The sequence below is a fragment of the Salvia splendens genome, chromosome 3 (genome assembly GCF_004379255.2).
Source record: "Salvia splendens isolate huo1 chromosome 3, SspV2, whole genome shotgun sequence".
Classification (NCBI taxonomy): Eukaryota; Viridiplantae; Streptophyta; class Magnoliopsida; order Lamiales; family Lamiaceae; genus Salvia; species Salvia splendens.
The window spans coordinates 40,788,920-40,811,353 of NC_056034.1; the positions used below are offsets into that span (position 1 = coordinate 40,788,920).

The window sequence follows — 22,434 nt, forward strand, 5'->3', positions numbered from 1 at the left end:
CGATTCGCCTGGTTTGGTGGCTGTACTCCGAAATTTATGGCGGTTAGACTCCTCGGCCGCCAATGGAAACACCTCATCAATCGGCCCATAGTGAATAATTTGAGCCGTTCAACTTGAAGGCTTGTTAACACTCTTGCTTACTAATCTCTCCGCTATTTTCGCGTTTGGGTTTTTCTCTTTCTTTCTGCCATTTCCAGGTTTCAGGTTTGGCAGATTTGGTGTTCTTCGGCCCAATTGTCGAGAAAGTATGTTCTGGGCTATGATTGATAATTTTCTGAGCTAACCCTGCTCGGGATGCCATGAGATTGGTAATTTGTTATATATCACAATGAATTAGTACATCATATATTAGACTAGGATATTATACATGGTAAGATTTTCCACAATCAAATCTCCCTAATTTGTAGTCTAAATATCTCGTTCAATCTTCTCCTGATTTGGTGTGATTCCCTTATTGATTGCATGATATTCTGTAATCTCCAACAGGAAGTGCATAATGCTGGCATCTTAGTATGGTCCCATCAGGCAAAACTAGCTTCCTAAGGAGATCCAAGTCATGGCGGCCGACTTTATCACTGACATAGACCGGGCCACCACAGATGGCACGGGAGGCCGCATGGAACTCTGCACAAATATGATCTGATTGGAACATATCCCAATCAGGTCGAACAAACTGACCTTGCCACAAGCTGTTGTAGCTACAATGTACCATATGGACACCTTGGAGCCAATACACTCCCATCGGGTCGCCATTAGGGTCCTCGAACCAAAAGTCATCGCCTGTAAAGTCAAGCCGGTTAACTAAATATTGAACCACCATCTACTCTGAATGTTTAAAGACAAGATATTTACCAACTCGAGCCATGGATATTTGTTTGTGGCCAAGAAGAAGAAGTCGTTGCATTGCTCCATGCTAGCAATTAGACCTGTCCCATTGAAATTTTTTCTTAGAGATTTGGTTAGGCCATCATAGTATGCTTGGCTAGCTTCACTCGTCCACCATGGTCTTCACTCACATACTCCAACGTCTAATCACGAACAAAACTTTTAGAAAAGAATCGAAACCAATTTCATCAACGTGCATGTTACTTGTGTTAATGAAATGAATACGAGACGGAAATATGATTCAAAATATAGGATTTAGTGAGAAAAATATTGTCAACTAACATCTATGAAATAAAGTTTAACTTGGGAAATATGTATTCTTGGAGAAGAACTTCTTTTTAAAATTGATTCTTACATGAAAAATTCCCCATTGACATTATTAGTGTGATAGAGAGAGTAGTAAACATGAGATTGTGTCTTTGAAAGTTTGGTGGAAGGCAATAAAAATATTGTTCCAAAATAAAAAATAAAATTTCAGTTTGGTGCCAATAATAGCAAAAAATCAAATGAATATTTGTGATCATACAGAGATACGAAAATATTATAATTAAATATTATATGCTATCACGCTTACCAGATATTTTTACTCTGCACTTCACAATTGTAGGCTGCTGAGATCTCTTTAAACTGTAACACACTGCTGGCTTATAGACTTTTTATTCCCCTATTAGTAATATATATATCGATGACGATGGTGGTGATAATACTAAATGATCCTAAACATTTGAAATATTCTAGTGATGCAATCTAAATCATAATACTTCACCATCTCAATTTCGTGATGCAAAATTAAGTAGAATCTCTAAAAAAAGCTTACACAATTGATGTACTTATGAGTTATGACAATTGCTAGGGCTATAAAAGAGTCTATCGCTAGGCACAGCTTGACTCGTTTACGGCCCTAAGACCATTCACAATAACCGCCCAGCGACCGCCCAGCCGAGCGCCGGCGCTGGGCGGTTCGCTGGGCGGTCTATTGCAGCCGCCCAGCCGCCGACTGGAGAGAGAAACCGCGCAGCGCTGGGCGGTGGCGTGGCGCTGGCGGTCGGCTGGCGGGTCCTTTCGGCGCTATTGCAGCTCCCGGATCGCCCAGCGCACCGCCCAGCGCGAAAATTAATTTTTTTTTTCCGAAACACTATATATACGCGCTTTGCTCGTCATTTTCATTCGCACCACTTGTTTTAACGAGTACTCTCTCTATCTTTCTTTCTGTTCAAGATCAACAACGGGAAATGGATCTCAACAACGAGCCTAGTTCCGGAGTAGCGGGTCACAAACTCCGTCGATCCCTGTGGGAAGTGGATGGGGTCAGGTGCCCGGGTACTACAACATGTACCCATGGCAGCAGATGATGCCCGGGGCCCCAATGGGGGGGAGTCCGCCGGGGGGGTTTCCGCCGATACCGGGGTGGGTACCCGGGATGCAGATGACGCCGGGGGAGCACCGGCGACACAGTGGACTCCGGGGGTCGTACCGGCGACACAGTGGACTCCGGGGGTCGTACCGGCTACACAGGGGACTCCTGGGGGGTCCCGGCGACGGCGGGGGATGTCTATCGCCCTAGTTTTGATTTTTTCGACTGGGTCTTCGCACACATCGACCCAAACACCCTTGGGGTTTGATAGTTTCTCCTTGGATGAGTTGGGGTTTGATACTCTCGGAGCTCCGGAGACTCTAGTTCAGGGGGGCAGTGCCGGGGCGTGGCGCCCCAAAGAAGAAGGGCAAGAAGAAGGTCGGCGAGTCGTCGCAGCCGGGTGAGGAGGAGGTACGGAGGAGGTGGACGGACGACGAGAACGTCGCTCTCAGCAAGGCGTGGTGAGTGTTTGCGACGATCCTCTCGTTTCGAACGAGCAAAGGATCGTCAACATGTGGGGCAAGATAGCAGCAGCCTACCAGAGATTTTGCCCGGAGGGGAGGCCCCGCAACGGGGAGGATTGCCGGAAGGGCTGGAACCGAATCAGGGCGGCGGTCTCCCGATTTTCGGGTTTGTACACCAACGCACTCCGCATGATGAGCAGTGGCCAAACGGAGGATGACTGCAGGAGAATAGCGGAGAAAGCCTTCCCACTGAAGGGTTTATACAAGGACTTCACCTACTGGAACTGCTATCTTGTACTGAGCGAGTCCGAGAAGTTCCGAGTAGGTGTCGACTCTGGCTGGCCGAAGAAGCAACGACTGAACTACACCGGCGATTACAGCGGCAGCAGCGGAGGTTCCCACGACCTCCCCGAGACGACGCAGGAGTTCCCCACGCCGCGTTCGGTCGGTGGCCGACCTCGCCCGATTGGGCGCAAGCGCGCTCAGCAGGCGGCGAGAGGGAACGCCGGAGGCTTCCCAGGAGGTCCAGTCGGCATCCCCCCTTGGCCAATCCACCCAGGAGCTCAAATTCTTCGCTCGCGCCCAACGCGCGCTCAGTTGATCAAGACGATGGCCGAATGGCGGGTGGCGACGGATCCGTGGAGAAGAGCGTGCTTCAAACCTTGCTCATGAGCCTGCAGGACGAGTTGGAGGCTATACGGAGGGAGACCGGTGGCGGCGGCGGGGCGTAGGCGGCGGAGGTGACGGCGATGGTGGCGGCGGCGATGGTGGCGACGGAGGCGACGACGACGGAGACGAGGAGTGAATTGTCACTCTTTTTTATTAATGTATTTTTTTTAAAATTAATGTACTTTTTTTAAATTATTGTACTTTTTTAATTTTAATAGTATTATTAAACTTTTCCCGTATATGTCTCGTAAATTAAATTTCGTATATTGTGTGATTGTTAATTATGTCATTTTATATAATTGTTATTAGTGATATGGCTAGGCTATGGCTGGGCTATTTATGATGTGGCAGGAGGATTTTTAGTGCTGATGATGTGGCAGTGGTTGGGCTATGGCTGGGCTATTGCTGGGCTATTCCTATTGTGGATGGCCTAAATAAGTATGATTTCGTACATATATAAAAGAAAAACATCGGCACTTACATGAATCACGTCGACTTTCACACCGGTAACGCCAGCATCGGCCAGGTAGGAGTGCATCGCCTCGTAAAAATCATTCGCCTTGTTCGGGTCAACGAGCCCGATCCCGCCCTTCTCGATCATCACAACAGCCAGGTCAAACATGGTCTTCACGCCCGCCTTTGCTGATGTCACCTTGCTATTTAAATGAGTGGTCCCAGGCCTAACCCCACCCCAGGCCCCACAAAGAGCATGCCACACATAAACATCATCCAAATTAGGAAACTCCCTTCTCAAATCCCCAATCAAAGCCTTCAAACCACCCGATTCGACTCCCTCCGGCGCCTCTAGATACTCGATGATTCTGGCCTCTTGGAGGCCAGAACCATCCTCCCCTGCCTCCTCGAGGGCCTTTTTCTTCTCGGCCAGTTCAACCATCTCTTTAAACATCCGGGCCTAATTCTTATAAACGTTGCTTTACACGTTGCTGAGGAGTTGGAAGCTTCAGAGCCTAATTCTTATATAGATGCTATTAATGGGCCTGAGAAGGATCAATGGATTCGGGCTATGAAAGAAGAGGTTGAATCCTTGATGAGCAACAGGACTTGGATTTTGGTGGAGAGGGCAGAATTCAGAAAGATAATTGGTTGCAAGTGGGTTTTCAAGAAAAAATTGGAGTCTGCAGATCCCTCCAAGGTCAGATTCAAGGCGAGGCTGGTTTCTAAAGGCTTTAACCAAGTTGAGGGGGTTGATTTCAATGAGATTTATTCCCCAGTAGTTAAGCACAACTCAATAAGAGTGCTATTGGCAGTGGCTGCAGCAAAAGGATGGGAATTGGAGCAGATGGATGTCAAGACAGCTTTCTTGAATGGAGAGCTCGAGGAAACCATATACATGTCCCAACCACAAGGGTTTGAAGTCCCTGGAGCAGAACATAAAGTTTGTATGCTCAAGAGAAGCATTTATGGGCTCAAACAGTCAAGTAGGCAATGGTATTTGAAGTTTTGAGAAAGTTTGTCTAAGCTTGGTTTCTCAAGGTCCCAATATGATAGCTGTGTGTTTGTGAAGAAACAAGGTACCAAGAGTCTTATCTATTTGTTGTTGTACGTTGATGATATGTTGTTGGCTGGAGAAAACTTGACTGAGATCAGAAAGATCAAAGTTCAGCTCAGTGTGGATTTTGAGATGAAAGATCTGGGCAATGCAAGGAGGATCTTGGGGATGGATATTGTCAGAGATAGAGCCAATAAGAGGCTTTGGCTATTTCAGACAGATTATATCCATAAAGCTTTGAAGAAGTTCAGGCTAGAAAATATGAAAACCACTGCAACACCTATGCCTGTCAATATTAAACTCAGTGCAAATCAGAAAGCAAGCTCAGAGGAAGAAAGGAAGGAGATGCAGGTAATTCCTTATTCCAGCATTGTGGGGAGCTTGATGTATCTAATGATTTGTACCAGACCAGATATAGCTCATGCTATAAGCTTGACAAGCAGATACATGCAAGACTTTGGCAGACAGCATTGGGCAGCTTTAAAGTGGTATTCAGGTACCTTGTGGAGCAGACAAGTTGGCCTTGCTATATTATGGAGAAAATGGTTTCAACAAAGAGCCATTGATTGGGTATTGTGACTCTGATTATGCGGCCAATGTGGATACAAGGAAGTCCCAAACCGGGTATGTGTTCACTTTATTTAGGACTGCTATATGCTGGAAGTCTAGTTTGCATAGTGTGGTGGCCTTGAGCACCACGAAGGCCGAATACATGTCACTTACATCTGCAGTGAAGGAGAGTAAGTGGTTGTTGGGGCTCATATCAGAATTTGGCATAAGGCAAGAAGGAGTATCTGTGTACTGTGATAACAATGGAGCTTTATGCTTGGCCAAACATCCTCAGTTCCATGAACGTAGCAAACACATTGATGTGAGGCTACATTTTATAAGAGACGAGGTGGAGAGTGGAAGGGTGAGAGTTCTCAAGATTGGTACAGCAGATAACCCGGCAGATATGCTTACCAAGCCCTTAAACTGAGACAAGTTTGAGTATTGTTGCAAGTTGATTAGTCTGTGTCCGATGAAGTGTTGATCATTGTTTTGAAGCCTAGGTGGAGATTGTTAGAAGGATGAGGCTTTCAAACCAATAAGGATGCATGATAGATCAAAAAGAGCAAGCAATACAAGATCAAGAAATATTTGAAAGTTAGTTTAGAACTAATGGCTACTAGCCGTTGAGTTTGAGCTACTGTTGGCAGCGGTTTGTAACAGATTTTAGAGAAGGAATTCTTGTTTCTTCTAGTTGTTCTTGTTTGTATAAGTAGTTCTAGAGTCGAGTTGTTTAGTGTGAATAACTGATCATTCTTGAATAATAGTTTACAAAAATTCTCCACACAAAAATCTATCTCTTCTTTCTCTACTGTCTTCGGTTAACCAAGCTCATCTTGAACTGTGAAGCTTGATCATCTTAGTTACAAGATAAAACTAAAACACAAGAATTGAAAATTACAAAAAAATGGAATAGAAGATGTCAAGTGGTATAATTGATTTGTTGTGTGCAATAAATTTATTTTATATGATCAAATAAGAGAATTCAGCCAAAAAGACTAGTATGTAAGAGAGAAAGTTCATTTAGTCTATATAGACCACACCAGTTATTCTTATAACCGACGTGGAAATTAAGTCCGTAACATTCGACCCTCCTTTAAGGGACAACGTCCTTGTTGGTCACGATTGGTTCTTTGTCATGCCACCACTCCACCACTCTGAGTTCTCATTGGTCACGTCGGATTCTGTCCGGCCACCACTCTGTGGGTCACCACTCCGAGTCGGCCCCAAACGTACTCGTTGGTCACGGCGAGTTCATTTCCTGGCCACCACTCCGAGCCGTTTGGGCTCTCAATGAAAGCACCAATTGATTCAGACCAAACAGAAGAACTCAGACCTAAAGACTAGTATGTTAAGAGCGATAGCTCATTTAATTTATATAGACCACACCAATAGTTTTCACGATCAATATGGAAATTGAGTCGGTAACAATATCCTAAAAAAATCTATTAATTCGATACAATTGCAGTTAATTAATTCCTACCTACCGCTATTAACTTTTTTTCCCATTTTCTACACTTCTAGACATGGCGCAAAAGCAAATTCTGGACTAAAGTGTTTACTCCTACTAGTTAGAGCATCCACAATAACCGGCGTCACCACCGCCACGCCGATTTTTCGCCCACGCCGGTTTGACGCCGAACCATTGGAACCGGCGTGGGCGAAATCGGCGTCAAAATCGGCGTCGCCATGCCGATTCCCGCGTTGACGCCGGTTCCGACGCCGATCCTCACGGGCGCCATTGTGCGTCCCGGATCGGCGCCAAACCGGCGTCGGATTTTAATTTTTTTTTTTTTGTTTTTCGAACACACTATATATATACGCGCGTTGAACCTCATTTTCATTCGCACCACTTGTTTTAACGAGTACTCTCTCTCTACCTTACTTTCTGTACAAGATCAATAACAAGCAATGGAGAACAACTACGAAGGTACTCCAGTTAATCCCGGGGGATGGTCTCAGACTCCCCGCCTCCCGGTAGGGTCTCAGACGCCCCCTCAGCTCCGGGGCAGGGTCCGTCCATACTTCCCCGGCTCCTGGGGGAGGTGGTTGGCCTCCGATGAGCGGGTACTACAACATGTACCCGTGGCAGCATATGATTCCGGGTGTGCACCGGCATGCAGCACCCATATGCAGATGATGCCGGGGGGCACCCCGGCATGCAGCACCGGCGAGCACGCCCGGCGCAGCAGATGATGCCACCGGCGCAATAGATTATTCCCCCGGCGCAGGGGACGCACGGGGGGGACAAACGCCTATCGGCCGACTTTTGATTTTTTCCGGTTCTTCGCACACATCGACCCCAACGGATGCACAGTATACGGAGACCTTCTCCTTAGCGGACTTGGGTTTTGATATTAACGAGGTTTCGGAAACTCTCATTCAAAGCCAGGGAGTAGGGCGGGGTAAGAAGAAGGCAAGGCGAAGAAGGTCGGCGAGTCGTCGCAGCCCAAGCCGAAATCCGGGGCCGGAGGAAGTGGAAAGACGCGGAGAACGTTGCGGTTGCCAAGGCGTGGGTGAGTGTCTGCGACGATCCTCTGGTTTCGCAAACAACGAGGATCGTCAACTTGTGGGCCAAGATAGCCGCAGCCTATAGGGCATTTTGCCTGAAGGGCGACCGTGCACCGGGGAGGAGGTCCGGAAGTGCTGGGACCGAATCAGGGCTGGCGTCTCTCGATTTTCGGGTTTGTACGCCAACGCCCTCCGCATGCAGACCAGTGGCCAAACAGAGGAAGACTGCAGGAGGATTGCGGAGAGAGCCTACCCGATCCGGATAAAGAGTACTATGAGTTCACCTACTGGAACTGCTACGTTGTGCTCAACGAGTCGGAGAAATTCCGGGCAGGCGTCGACGCTGGCTGGCCGAAGAGGCAGAGACTGAACTATACCGGAGATTATAGCGGCAGCAGCGGTGGTTCGTCAGACCTCCCTGAGACGGCCCAGGAGGTCCCGACTCCTCGGTCGTTCGGTCGCCGACCTCGCCCGGTTGGGCAAAGGGCGCGGCAGCAGGTTGCGAGGGGGGGCACCCCGAGTTCCCAGGACGTCCATTCGGCATCCCCCTCTCGGCAGGTCTACCGAGGAGCTCAAATTCTTCGCGCGCCAACAAACGCGCGCTCAAATGGTGAAGACCTTAGCCGACTTCCAAGCGGCGGTGGACCCCGAGGTGAAGGATTTTCTTCGTGTATTGCTCCAGAGCCAGCGTGAAGAATTTGAGGCGATGAGGAGGGACACCGGCGGGAATAGCCGCGGCGTAGGTGGTGACGGCGGAGGCGGCGACGACGGTGAAGAAGAGTTGGGCGACGACGGAGACGAGGACGGCGCGATGAGTGATTTTGTTTTACTTTTTTAAATTAATGTACTTTTTAATTTTTGTACTTTTTTTATATTATTGTACTTTTTTTTATATTAATGTACTTTTTAAATTTTAATATTATTATTCGAATTTTCCGTATTTGTCTCGTAAATTAAATTCCGTATGTTGATACAAGTGTAAATTAAATTATATAATTGTTATTAGTGATGTGGAAAGGTAGTGTGAAGGCTATGTGAGGGCTATTTGATGTCCAGTTGATGTGGCAAGCTGATGTGGCAGGAGAATTGTAGTGCTGATGATGTGACAGTGTGAAGGCTATTTGATGGCTATTTGACGTCCAGTGCTATTGGAGATGCTCTAAGAAGGCAATGTTAGATTTGTTCTGTTTTATTTTATTTTAATTTTTTTTAATTGCCCAATAGTGATATCTACAGATTTCTAAGAACTTCTATGATCGGGTCTCACAGCCCACTATGTCGTATATAAAATAAATTTTCCATGTGTCACTTACGTGGACACTAGCCAAGCCTTCTGCTCCCTCTTAAATGATTTTGGAAGAACTCTACGCCTCCAAATACAATACATTTTCTTTTTTTAAATATTTTATTCTAAATGATGAATTTTAAATATAAAAACATTTATTTTTTACTCTTTCTCATTTTTCTTATTCTATTATCTCTACTTTATTTACAAAAACATTATATATAACTCCATGCCAAATTAAAAATATTCCACTTAAAATAAGACGGAGGGAATATTATGTATAATTTTTATTATTTATTTATAACCATGTTTGAGTGAGAGGTTCAATCACTATCTTAAATATTATACTCTCTCCATTTCATCAATCACTATCTTAAATATTATACTTCATTTCATTATGATGAGACGTTTTTTATTAGATACTATGATTTTGACAAAATGATACTGTAGAGAAAGAACATAATTTAAGAGAAAATAAAGTACTCCACATGAAGAAATAGTAAGAAAAATAAATATAGTTAATTTAAATAAGTCGAGAGAAAATATAATACGAGAGCAAATAAAATATGAGAGAGAAGGAGAAAAATAAGAAAAATTAAATATGTGGATTACTTTTAAAAATAATTCAACTATATTAGGATAATAAAAAATAAGTTTTTTAATTATTTATAATTATATTTACATCTAATTAATGAGATTTGATGAGAAATGTCGCTCAACATATCAAATCTCTCTAATTAATATCTTGGCTTTGGATATACTGTATTAATTTGCACAGAACAAACTACTAAGGGCACCCGCAACGCTGTGCCGTTGCGGTTCCTATGCCGTTCCGGTGGAACGGTTCCGCGGCGGCACGCGTTGCAGCGTGCGTTCCGTCGCCATTTCGTGCCGCCCCCGTTCCTATGTCGTGCCGCGTTCCGTTCCGCGAACGAAACGTTCCGCCACGCGCCTAGGCGACGTGGCGGTCTCCCATTCGACGCGTGAAGCCCACTCGCTGCCCCGCGAGTGGGCTTCGTCCCGGTGACGCAATAATTCAATTTTTTTTAAAAAAAATACGAATTTAATAAAAAAAAAAATTTTTGCAACGGTAATGTGACCGTTTTTTATATCCGTTTTATATATTTTTTTATTATTATTTATTTATTTATTTATTTACTCTATAAATACTCCTATTTCATACTCATTTCAATCACAAACACACATCTATTCCTCTCTATTTCCACCCCAATTTCATCTCAAATCAACTCTTGTTTCCTTCTCCCAAATTTAATCAAACTAATGGATCCTTTTGAACAAATGCGTCAAATATTGCAACAATCACTTGAAGAAGATCGACGACGGGAGGCCGAAGAAGCCGCGCCGCCCAACGACGCTCCCGTACGTACAATCCATCGTAACCGGGAGGAAGCCGCTGCAAGGTTAGTACGCGACTACTTCTGCGATAACCCGGTTTGGGGAGATACGTACTTCCGTCGCCGTTTCCGCATGGGGAAACCTTTATTTCTCCACATCGCGAATACTTTGGCAGCCCGGGAAGAGTTCTTCCAGGAAGGGTACGACGCGGTCGGCCGTCCCAGCCACACGACGCTGCAGAAATGTACTGCAGCAATCCGCCAGCTTGCCACTGGACAAACGGCCGACATGTTCGACGAATACCTCCACATCGGAGACAGCACTGGGCGAATGTGCTTGCTCAAATTCTGCAAAGGCGTCCGGGCAGCCTTCACCGACGAATTTCTCCGGAGGCCAAGCACGACAGATTGTCAGTTCCTGCTCGACCTTCACGAAACAGTGCACGGATTCCCCGGGATGCTCGGCAGCGTCGATTGCATGCACTGGCAATGGAAGAATTGGCCGGTGGCGTGGAAGGGGTCCTACACAAGCGGCCACAAAGGCACCCACCCAACCGTTATACTTGAGGCCGTTTCCGACTACGAATCACCCGGAACCTCAACCGCAAGTAGTCCGCCTCGAAGTGGAGCGCATCCGTCTATACAAGAAAGGTTATCTATTCGTGCAAGGACACGCGACTCTAGTGTCCACACCCAACTCCAACATGATCTAATTGAGCACATTTGGGCAAATTTTGGCGGATGAAATTATTAAAATTGTGTACTTTTATTTTTTTAGGATTTTAATTGTGTGCTTTTATATTTTTTAAGTTTAAGTTGTAATTTTTTTTAATGTTGTGTGTTTTTTAATAAAGTGTGTTTGTTTTTTAAAGTGTGTTTATTTAAATTGAATTGAGTTGGAAATAAAAAAAAATGAAATTGAATGAATAGTAATTTAAGGAACGGTTAAGGAACGGTTAAGGAACGGAGGGTTGCAGGTTCCGTTCCTTAGTTAAGGAATGGAGTAAAAAAGTACAGTGGGACCCTCAAATAGTGGTTTAAGAAACGGTATAGGAACGGTATAGGAACAGCGTTGTGGATGGCCTAATAACCATAATATAACAAACTATGCCGTCAAACTAATAAGCATAACAAATATCTTTATCAACATCGACAAAATGGGACTATGTACCCACATTTAGGTATGACATCAACTTAATAATACTACTTTGAATTAGAGTCGGTGTCTAGTTAATACATATTTGCAATCTTTTTCTAGTAAGTGTTTAAAGGTCCATTTATATCTAGAAAAATATTTTCTACACATTTTTATAATACATATACATCAATATACGTACTTGAGAAATAATAAATAAAAAATCTCACACTTATAAACTTCAGCACATGGAACACCCTAATTCTATATAGAGTTGGCCGACCACCAATGATACGAGTAAACTCGTATCGAGAGATAACTGTGAGATCGCGGAGAAGATGATGGTTCGTTCGCGGGATCCTCCCGTCGAGCAGCCAACTATCGTTCAACTAGAGTTTTTGATAAAGTAAATTGCAGAGAAAAGTAAAAGACGATAAAAAGGATAAATTGTATTTCTTCAATGAATGATTTAAAAGATAACAAAGACTCCTATTTATAATACTCCATAATAACCTAACTTAGTGATCAAGAAATATGAAAGATATGCTAAATCAATAATATATGAAATAATAGAGATATGAGAATATTCTATAGATATATTCGTATCAACTCCCCACGGTTGAAATTCACCTTGTCCTCAAGGTGGAAACCAACACAAAATGAAGACTGTTGTGAACAAAATCTTTGGGGAGTTATCCCCACCTGGATCAATTGCATGCAAATGCTCATTATTAGCTCTCTTGTGTTGTATGAGCTCGGACAATGTCCACTCAATTAGTGTGAACGTTTTATCACTTCCGGCCACAAACATGTCCAAAATGAGAGCTTTAATAGAGATATCACCGAGAACAAAGCCACATCTCTCATTCCTCGACAACTCAAGCAAAACATCCACAAATGGAGGAGCACCAGTCGATAGCCGAGTTGCAAAGGGGTGACAATCTCTTGATCTTCTCATCAAGCAGCTTAACAAAAATATCATGCTCCACCGTCTTCACAAAATGGACTTCATAATATATATCACCGAATTTGCTTGAACTTCTCCAAATAATATGCAAATAGAGATCATTTGACTCTTGCAAGTCCTGTAATGACCCATTGATGCATTTCTTCCATTCACTACTCTTCAATACAGTTGATATATACTCAAGTGGAGTCGATATACACCCAAATGGTGACTTAACAGAGTCAATGACGGATAGGGGGTTGGATCCACCATCTCCTTCATCATCTAACAATTTCTCTTCGACTTTATCCACCTGTTCAATCTGCAACTCCAAAAAGGGACCCATATGTGAGCCCGACAGTTGTCCGTTGGGCGGGGCTAGTGGAGGTCGAGGCTGGGTGTGCAGTTCCCCCACGTGGCGGTCGGTGTCATCCAAGAAAGACTCCAATTTGGCGATTGAAGCAAGGGGTGCTCGATGTGAGCGGCATCCTTGGTGAAGGGTCCGGCAAGCTGCTTCCTACAGTGATGTGGCTGTTGCAGGCTGCCTGCGGTGTCGCGGTTCACAAGCGATTGCAAATCGTAGGGTGCAGCGGAGTAGGACGACATATCGGGTGAGTACGGCATCAAAACCTGGTGTGGAACGTGACGGAGAACAGCCGGGGATGCAACGGTCGGTTGCTATAGGGGACACAATACCGGCGTTGTGTACGAGATGCTTAACGAAGGGACTGGATGAACGCTGAACGCTGGGGCTGGTGGAGGATGCATTGCAGCGTGTGAATCGCTCAAGCGACGCTCGTTTGCATCCATCTGGGACACCAATTGCTTGACAACTGCGGTCAAGCGCTCAAGCTGTGAAGCCAAGGCAGCCAATGGTAGGTCCGGTTCCAAATCTTGCGTCTCCGTGGGTGGAGTACTCCCATGTCCTTTCCCCTTCACAGTGTCACTTTGGTAAACAATTTCATGAGCCAAAAACCAAGTCTCATCACTATAGCCAGCAATCACGTCTTCTTCGTATTTAGAAGAATCCCAAAAATCATTAGGACCATTTACGGATTCCTTCTCTCCATAATTGATAGTTGTTGTTGTGCGTTGGTGCTTCGGTGGATACCAGGAAGAGGGTGAGCGCTGCGGTGGCGACGACCAGTCAGGAGGGCTGCGTTGTCGTCGGTAGGGATCTAGATCACAAGTCGACGTTGTTTCGTAGCCATAAGGCGGCTGGATCAGATCTTGCTGGTGGTGTTGAGGTGTGTGTTGTCTTGGCAAGTCCCAGCAGGTAGATGGCCAGACGGTTGGGGATTCTTGAACATAGGATCTGTACTCTTGTTGCACGTGATACCAAGGTGGGTCCCAACAGGAAGGGGGTCGTGGCTGCGGCGGTTGTGTGTGACGTTTGCCGAATTGAGGGTTCTGGTGGTAGGGAGTGGGCTGAAATTGATCTGCCGCGTTGAATGATGGCACATCATATGACAATCCATTGTTGGAAAATTGCAACTCCGAGAATTGTCGTTGTTGGTACATGCTGACGGAGGATGAGAACACAATGAAAGCACCAGATGATACGAGTAAACTCGTATCGAGAGATAACTGTGAGATCGCGGAGAAGATGATGGTTCATTCGCGGGATCCTCCCGTCGAGCAGCCAACTATCGTTCAACTAGAGTTTTTGATAAAGTAAATTGCAGAGAAAAGTAAAAGACGATAAAAAGGATAAGTTGTATTTCTTCAATGAATGATTTAAAAGATAACAAAGACTCCTATTTATAATACTCCATAATAACCTAACTTAGTGATCAAGAAATATGAAAGATATGTTAAATCAATAATATATGAAATAATAGAGATATGAGAATATTCTATAGATATACTCGTATCAACCAACCTCATCATTCTAAAGATAGTTAAAAATGAATATTAATAAAAAAGTGAGTATCAAAAGACAATTTATATACATCTCAACTATATGTGACTATAGAAGCAATCAGACATAACCCCATATACATATAATATCAGTAGCATTTTTTTCAATCCTTCCAACAACTTCTGCGATTTGACACTCCATTTTATCAATGTATTACGGATGGGCCTGGCCCATTAGGTGAAACGAATAGTTTACAAGAAGCCCTGTACTACTTGAGTCCACTGTCAAAATGGCAATCGGCTTGTCCAAGTGAAAAGTCTGTGTTTTTCTTCGGGATCCCCTTCGTTGCAGTTTTTCGGTTGAAGCATGAAGGGGGTGAAAATCTCCTACTATCTGGGGATTTTGTTGAGCTTGATTTGCGTAGAATCTGCGCCGCAGGCGTATCGTAGAGACCCAGGGCATCCAACGTGGCACCATGGCGCATTTCATGATGTCAAGGATTCCGTGCGATCTGATGTTCGGCAGATGCTCCACTCTCGCGCCGAGGTACGAATCGCACCTCGAGTGTGTGTTGATGGAATTAATTCTACTACTATTTTGAACTGTGTGTGTGATTGAAGTGATAATTGTTGTGAAATTTGGCAGTGTTTATTTGTTGAACTTGTATCAATTTTGAGCGTAGTTTCATTGTTTTTTTTGACAATTGTAATCCATCCAATTCAGTCAGCTTTGATGATGGTGTTATAATTATTTGTGTCTCCTTGCTTTTGGCTTAGCTGAAATTTTATCTTCGTTTGCTTAGTGTTCTCTAATCACGTTTCATTTCGCGTTATGTTTGTTGTTGCTGAATCATTGCTAATTGTTCAGTTGGGAAGTGATTCATGTGTGTGTGTCTCTTGTGCTTGTATTTATGTGTTTAAGAATACAAGTTATGCAAGTGTTTAAAATTTAAATTTGTGTATGGAATTGGCAATCTCGACCAACTTTGTTTTCTTTGAGTGGTAGGCTTCCCCTATCATGAAGGTCGATTATGATTCTTACCTTTACAGTTCAGAATGGGCTTTTCATTTCCTAATTCTATTTGGAAGCTGGTGAATGTTGTTTGTTTTGACATTAGATGTCATGGGGATATTAAAATAATTTTTGTTTTCGAGCTAGTTTGGCAGAGTTTAAGAAAACTTGTCATCTATCAAAGAGGAAGTTCGCTTATCGAAGAGTCCAAAATTTGTAGCTTTGTTAGGGAAAAAAATTGAGAAACTGATTTGTTTTTTCATGCTGAGCCGAAAATATGAAACTTATTTGTTGTGATCATTGGCTTTGTTAATAAATCTAGCACCTCTAATAACCTTTTTTGTGTAATGAATGCTATATAAGGCTGATTTATCTCTTGACTGTTATAGTTTTCATCTGGTTATTGTTCGGTTCCTTTTCTTGGTCTCATATCTGCTTGCATTTGGTGCTCTATAACAGGTCCCTTTTCAAGTACCACTTGAAGTAAATGTCGTCCTTATTGGATTCAATGGCAATGGAGGGTACAGATATACTGTAGATTCTCAGAAGTTGGAGGAGTTTCTGAGGGTTGCCTTTCCATCTCACAGACCATCGTGCTTAGAGACTGGCCAGCCGCTTGATATTGAGCACCATGTAGTGTTTAATGCATTCCCTGTAAGTGCTTTAGCATTCTTGATGAAATATATCACATTACCTGATGTTTTATTCTCTACTGGTGCCATTATTTTATTAATTTCTAAAGAGGACCAGGAAATCAAAATGTCGATTTTATCTAGTAAATCTAGATGTCCACTTTTTTTTGTTATGCGCATAGCTTCTATAGTTCTCTTTTATTTCATGAATAGCACATCCATGTTGACAAATTTATCTTAGGGTTTACATGTTTTGTTTTCTGTTAAACAAGCTCATACTATGAAACTGATAACAAAGTTATCTGAAACGGTGGGCATATTCTCGATATCATAGTTATCTTAAACGGTGGGCATATTCTAGGTATCTGAATAGCACATCCAGGTTGACATGGTGCTATACTTCTTCCTTTTGGAAATTTTGGCAGCGATTTTTTCTCACTTCTTGCTGCAGGTTGGACAGCCAGAACTGATAGCATTGGAAGAAGCAGTTAAAGGTGCCATGACTCCCGCTGGCACTGCAAGAGAGGTGACACCATATGCATACTTTCACTTTCACCAGGCTGTGTTTACTTATTTCTTGGGTTTATATGAAAATTTGCTTCCTTTTAGTGAACAGGTAGATTTTGGAAGGGAAGTTCCTCTCTTTGAGGTTGAAGCAACAGCTGTGGAACCAGAATTCGAGAAACTTTATTCCTACCTGTTTGACTTAGAAAATGGGGGATTCCCTGTTGAAGAAACGGACAGACCTAGGCCTACTGCTATCTTTGTGGTTAACTTTGACAAGGTGAGTTACACAATCTTGATAGATCTTGCAATGTCAAAACCCAGAATTTACTCATCGCAACTGCTTCTTTTCTTGTACTTCTGGGAATCCTATATAACAAAAGTAAATGCTTGTAGTATACAATTCTATGTATATAATCTACTGAAGCCATTTTTTCTATCACGTCCTTGCAGGTACGGATAGATCCTAGAAACAGTAAGCTTGATCTTGATAGTTTGATGTATGGAAAAATCCCACATCTGAATGAAGAAGAGTTGAAGAACCAAGAAGGGGGTTACATATATCGCTACCGGTACAATGGAGGAGGTGCATCTCAGATTTGGCTTGGATCTGGCAGGTATATTAATGCTATGTATTTAAAGATAGTCTGCGTGTAGTATCTTGTAGAATGAGTTCAGGTTATGTTCAGTGTTAGTTCTGTTTGACAAGTATCGACTTGTGTTTTCTCAAGACAATACATTTTTCTTTTTTCTTGTTTTTTCCTTCTGGAATTCCTGATGTTCCTGGATCACAAAAAAATTGCAGATATGTTGTGGTTGACCTCTCTGCTGGACCTTGTACATTTGGAAAAATTGAAACTGAAGAAGGAACTGTCAATTCTAGGACACTTCCTCGACTACAGAATGTGTTGTTTCCTAGTCCTGGTGCTAGTGGTGAGTCTTCCCCTGATATCTTCGTCGGCAAGTTAGCTTCCGTAATTGCAACCATAGTGGAGCATGTTATAGCCCCTGATGTTAGGTATGCTACTTATGCCCTCTTTATAAGAGTCCAGGGTTATATGTATATGTTATTGATCTGCAAAAGTTTCTTTTAATTGATTTCATTTTCACTGAGATATAGTCTGTTATATTTGTCCCCTCTTTATAAGAGTCCAGGGTTATATGTATATGTTATTGATCAGCAAAAGTTTCTTTCAATTGATTTCGTTTGCACTGAAATATAATCTGTTATATTTGACCTTCTCAATTTATTTTGAGGAAGAGTCATGCTAATAAAGTGACCTAATTCATTGTCATATTTAAGTTTCTCCAGCTCGACAAGAAACTGTTGTATATTATTCATTACTGGTTCCCACTTCAAATTAGTATCCTGTACTGTTCAACATTTGAATGCTACACAAGAAGTCCGGATTTTCCTCCATGCTTTTTGTTTTCCTATTATTATTTGCCTAAATTAGGATAAACATATGTTTTCTCACAATCTCCAGCTTTCTGACATTTGTTGTTACATCTTGTTTATTCTGCAGTCAGCTTCATTAACTGTAAATGTTGCTTTTCTTTCTCTGGTTTGGATGGTTTAACTTGTGTATCTTATCTAATTTTATCTTACTTGGACCAGGTATGAAATTGTTGATATGACCACTAGGTTACTTGTACCTATTATTGTCCTTCAGAATCATAATAGGTATAATATCATGGTGAAAGGCCACAATTACAGTGTAGATGTTGAAGCAATTGAAGCCGAGGTTAGAGTTCCTTGATTCCAGTGTAGCTCTAGTGGTTCCCTAAATAATATAAATTCTGTAGGTCAAGCAAAATCTGTATGATTGAATTTTTGTAATAAATTGTGTCAGAAGTTGGAATATATATAATTGCAACCACCTAACTAACTTCCTCATGATTTCACTGTATTCAAGGTTAAGAAGATGGTTCACCAAGGGCAGGACGTTGTAATTGTTGGGGGCACACATGCACTACATCGTCATGAAAAGTTGGCTATTGCTGTCTCGAAAGCAATGAGAGGTCATTCCCTTCAAGAAACCAAGACAGATGGTCGCTTTCATGTTCATACGAAGACATATTTGGATGGAGCTATTCTTAAGGAGGTACGTTCCTTGGGAAAGATCAACTAAATAAAGCATTGATCGCTTAAGATTCTATATTATTACAAAAAGGATATTTTGACTGTGGATCTGCTTCCCATTTTAATCCACTAACAAGTGGCCACATCTTTACTCCTTTGCATGAATATTTATTAATAAATTGATCTATCATTACTTTTAACTATGTCTGACCTTCTGCTATCTGAATATATCCTAATTGCAGGAGATGGAACGATCTGCAGATGTGCTTGCAGCAGGTTTACTGATGTGTGTCTGACCCATCCTTTTCCAGTAAATATTTTCTTCGTCAGGTAGTTATTAGCCATTAATTTTTGAAAACATCATTTGGATACTGTTTGTGGTAATGTTCTTAATATACTTCTCCAAATGCTCATCCTGTATGTTAGTTTCTTTTCAGACCTGGATGGATGATACTGACGGAACTGATGATTCCATCATAAAGCACAAACCTCTTTGGGCCACTTATGGTTCGAAACGTCAAAAGGATAAGAGAAAGAGATCAGAAAAGAGAAAACCAGGGGACTTATTCCGAACCTACGGAACTAGAGTTTTCCAGTGTAAGCAAAATCAATCCTTCAGTAATTTCATGAATGTAAGTTGCAAAAAAAAATAGCTGATAGTTATCTAGGTAGAAGCGGGAGCTTCTGAAGGACTGAGTTTGATGCTACTAATAAAAATTCTTCTATCTGTTAAGAATGTTTCCTTTCCACAATACATTCGTAGTATCACAAAATGACTAGTGATATTTGGTATTGAAGCTTTGTCCTATCACTGGCTGATGTTGATGATAACCTTATGATGGAAGATGAAAGTCTTGTATGGACAAGCAACGACGTAGTAATTGTGCTTGAGCATCAAACGGATAAGATACCTCTGAGGTAGGTGTTCCATAGCCATGTTGGAGTTCTACTGATGTATTCTTCAATTGTCGTTTATAATTTATCATTGCTGTTCAATATCAGTTTAATATTTGACCAACGATTATACATGTTGAGGTTGATGGTTCTTAAACAAACAAGATAATATGGCAGCTTACTCATTGAACAGAAGATTCTAACATATCTTAATGTCCTTTCTCCTTTATTGGCTGCGCAGCTACGTTTCCGAGCTACAGAGAAGGCATGCCGTACCATCACAAGTTCAGCGACATATTCTGGCCGGACTGCCTCCGTTGTGGTGTGATTGAGTGCACCATATGAAAAAGCTTCTCACATACACAGCCGCCCTGTCGTGAATTGGCTCGTGACAGCTGGTTGTCATCCATTTGGACCTTTTTCGAACACTTCTCAGCTCAGTCAGTTACTACGTGATGTAGCACTGGTAAACCAACCTTTTTTCTTTAGAATTTTACATCCTGCATAGTTCTGAAACTTCTACTGCTGCTTAAATTCTGCTAGAGGAACGCGGTGTATGCTCGTGTCGATGCTGCCCTTCACCGTATAAGAGAAACATCAGAGGTAACTAACTAACTTCCTCTAACTCCTGAACCTTTCCTTCTTTTAATTCACGCACGTACTCAATTTCCCTTGCAGGCTGTTCAAGCCTTCGCTGCAGACACCTGAAGACTCCCCTGGGAGAAGCTGTGAAGGGTAAAAGAACAAGTCGAGCACTGATCTTTGGCTGGAGAAGTTCTACAAGAAGAAAACCAACCTACCAGAGCCATTCCCACATGAGCTAGTTGAACGCCTAGAGAAATACCTTGATGTAAGCATCCTTCACTTCTGGTACAAATACCACGATCATCACAACACTACACATTTTCCTAACGTTCTCTTATCTTCAGAGCTAGAGGAGCAGCTTGTAGACCTTTCCTCTTTGCTATACGATCATCGGTTGCAAGATGCAAACATGAACAGCTCAGAGATACTGCAGAGCTCAATGTTCACACAGCAGTAAGTGTTCAATTTGGTTTTAGATTCTGTTCGGTTTATATATTTATATACTAGTATATGTTATTTCGGTTTTTTGTGGTTTTAAAAAAATCAGTTATTCAATTTTTTCTGGATTTTGGTTTTTTTCGATTTTATGTAAGCTCTGTTTTAGTGTTAAATATTTCAGTTATTTGGTTTGGTTTCTTAGAGCATCTCCAACCATTTACACTAAACTCAAACCTATCTTAGTGTAAATATCACATCAAATATGAATTTACTCCAATCATTTACACTAAACTCAAACCTAAAAGAATATTCTCTATATTATGCTTCTTTACTCACAAAATTTGAAAAACTTTTAGGTTTTGGTTTAGTGTAAACCTAAAGAGGTATTTTTTTTTCTCAAAAACCAATCAGCTAATTACCTATCTCATTTTAGGTTTTAGTGTGATGCTGTTCGGTTCCAGCAATAACTGAACGCTCACTTGTAGGAAAACCTTTGAGACATACGTGCCTCATCTTGTGTTGACTTGAGATTCGTGTAAATTTGCAGGTACGTGGATCATGTATTGTCTAGCGAGAGGGAGAAGATGAAGTGTTGCAGCATCGAATACAGGTTACCAACGCATTACTCCCAAAACTATATCTATGCAGGAATTCTTTTAGCTGGCTTTTTTGTTTATTTTGCAGTAATTTTCTTCGCATCCCCAGTTCGCTGATTTGGTTTTTCATGTTAATGGGGAAACATAGATTTTGTAAAATCAGTATAAATTTAGACGGTTTAGAATTTGAAAATTTTACGTGGTGTCTGATATCAATTGGATGTGCTTATCTCTCTCTCATCTATGAAATTGCTCAAAATGTGGGACTCTGGTATCAAGATTGGTCAGTAATATTCAACACAAGTTTATATAACTGGGCATAATTTAAAGTTACGGCAGGGACTATTTTGTGTAACACCAGTGTTTGTAATTTTGAATAATTAAATCAGGTCAATAATCGAATTAACTCATTTTAGTGTAGATATTATACTAAAGAGTTATTTTACATCAATCATTTACACCATACTTTACATAAAAAAATATTTTCTATCCACTATCTATTTTATATCACAATATTTCAAAAAGTGATTTGAATTTGATTTATTTTAATAATTAAACTAGGTATATTTTACCCAATTTTCAACTCCATTTTGAGTTTTGGCGTACAATGAATATCGTCTAAGAGTGTCCACAGTGGAGGAGCCGCGGCCCGCGGCTCGGTGAACTGCCCCCCACTGCAGAGAGCTACGTTTTGCGGCTGATGGCCGAGAGAGCCGCGGCCGCGGCCTTCACACGATTGAGCCCTGTGATCCGCGGCCTCCACTGCAGCGAGCACGAAACGCGGCTGGGCTGCGGGAAATTTTTTTTTTTAATTTCGAAAATCTTTTTATAAATATGCACTTCCATTTTCATTTTTTCCACTTCATTTTACACTTTCAATCCCTAATTAACATCCTACAAAAAATGCAAGGTGGAGATGGTGATTCCCCGGGGTACGGAGACTCGGGATACGGCAACTTCCCCAATCAGATGTGGAGTCCGCAATCGCCCCAATAGCAGGTCCAATCGTCCCAGCAGAGGAACATGGTTCACCAACAATCAGGTTCGGTGACTACCGGCGAACATGGTTCGCCAACAATCGCCCATTTTAAATATGTTTATTTTTCAAATTATTAGTCTAATAAAATTTAATATAGTTAAATTAAAAATATCATTAAAAAAAGCAAA

At 42.2% G+C, this 22,434-nt stretch overlaps 2 pseudogenes; one reads left to right on the plus strand and one right to left on the minus strand.

Moving 5' to 3' along the window:
• Positions 1-451: 451 nt before the first annotated feature.
• LOC121797027 lies at positions 452-4,267 on the minus strand (annotated as a pseudogene).
• A 10,553-nt stretch (positions 4,268-14,820) lies between these two features.
• On the plus strand, positions 14,821-21,496 carry LOC121797028 (annotated as a pseudogene).
• The last annotated feature ends 938 nt before the right edge of the window (positions 21,497-22,434 follow it).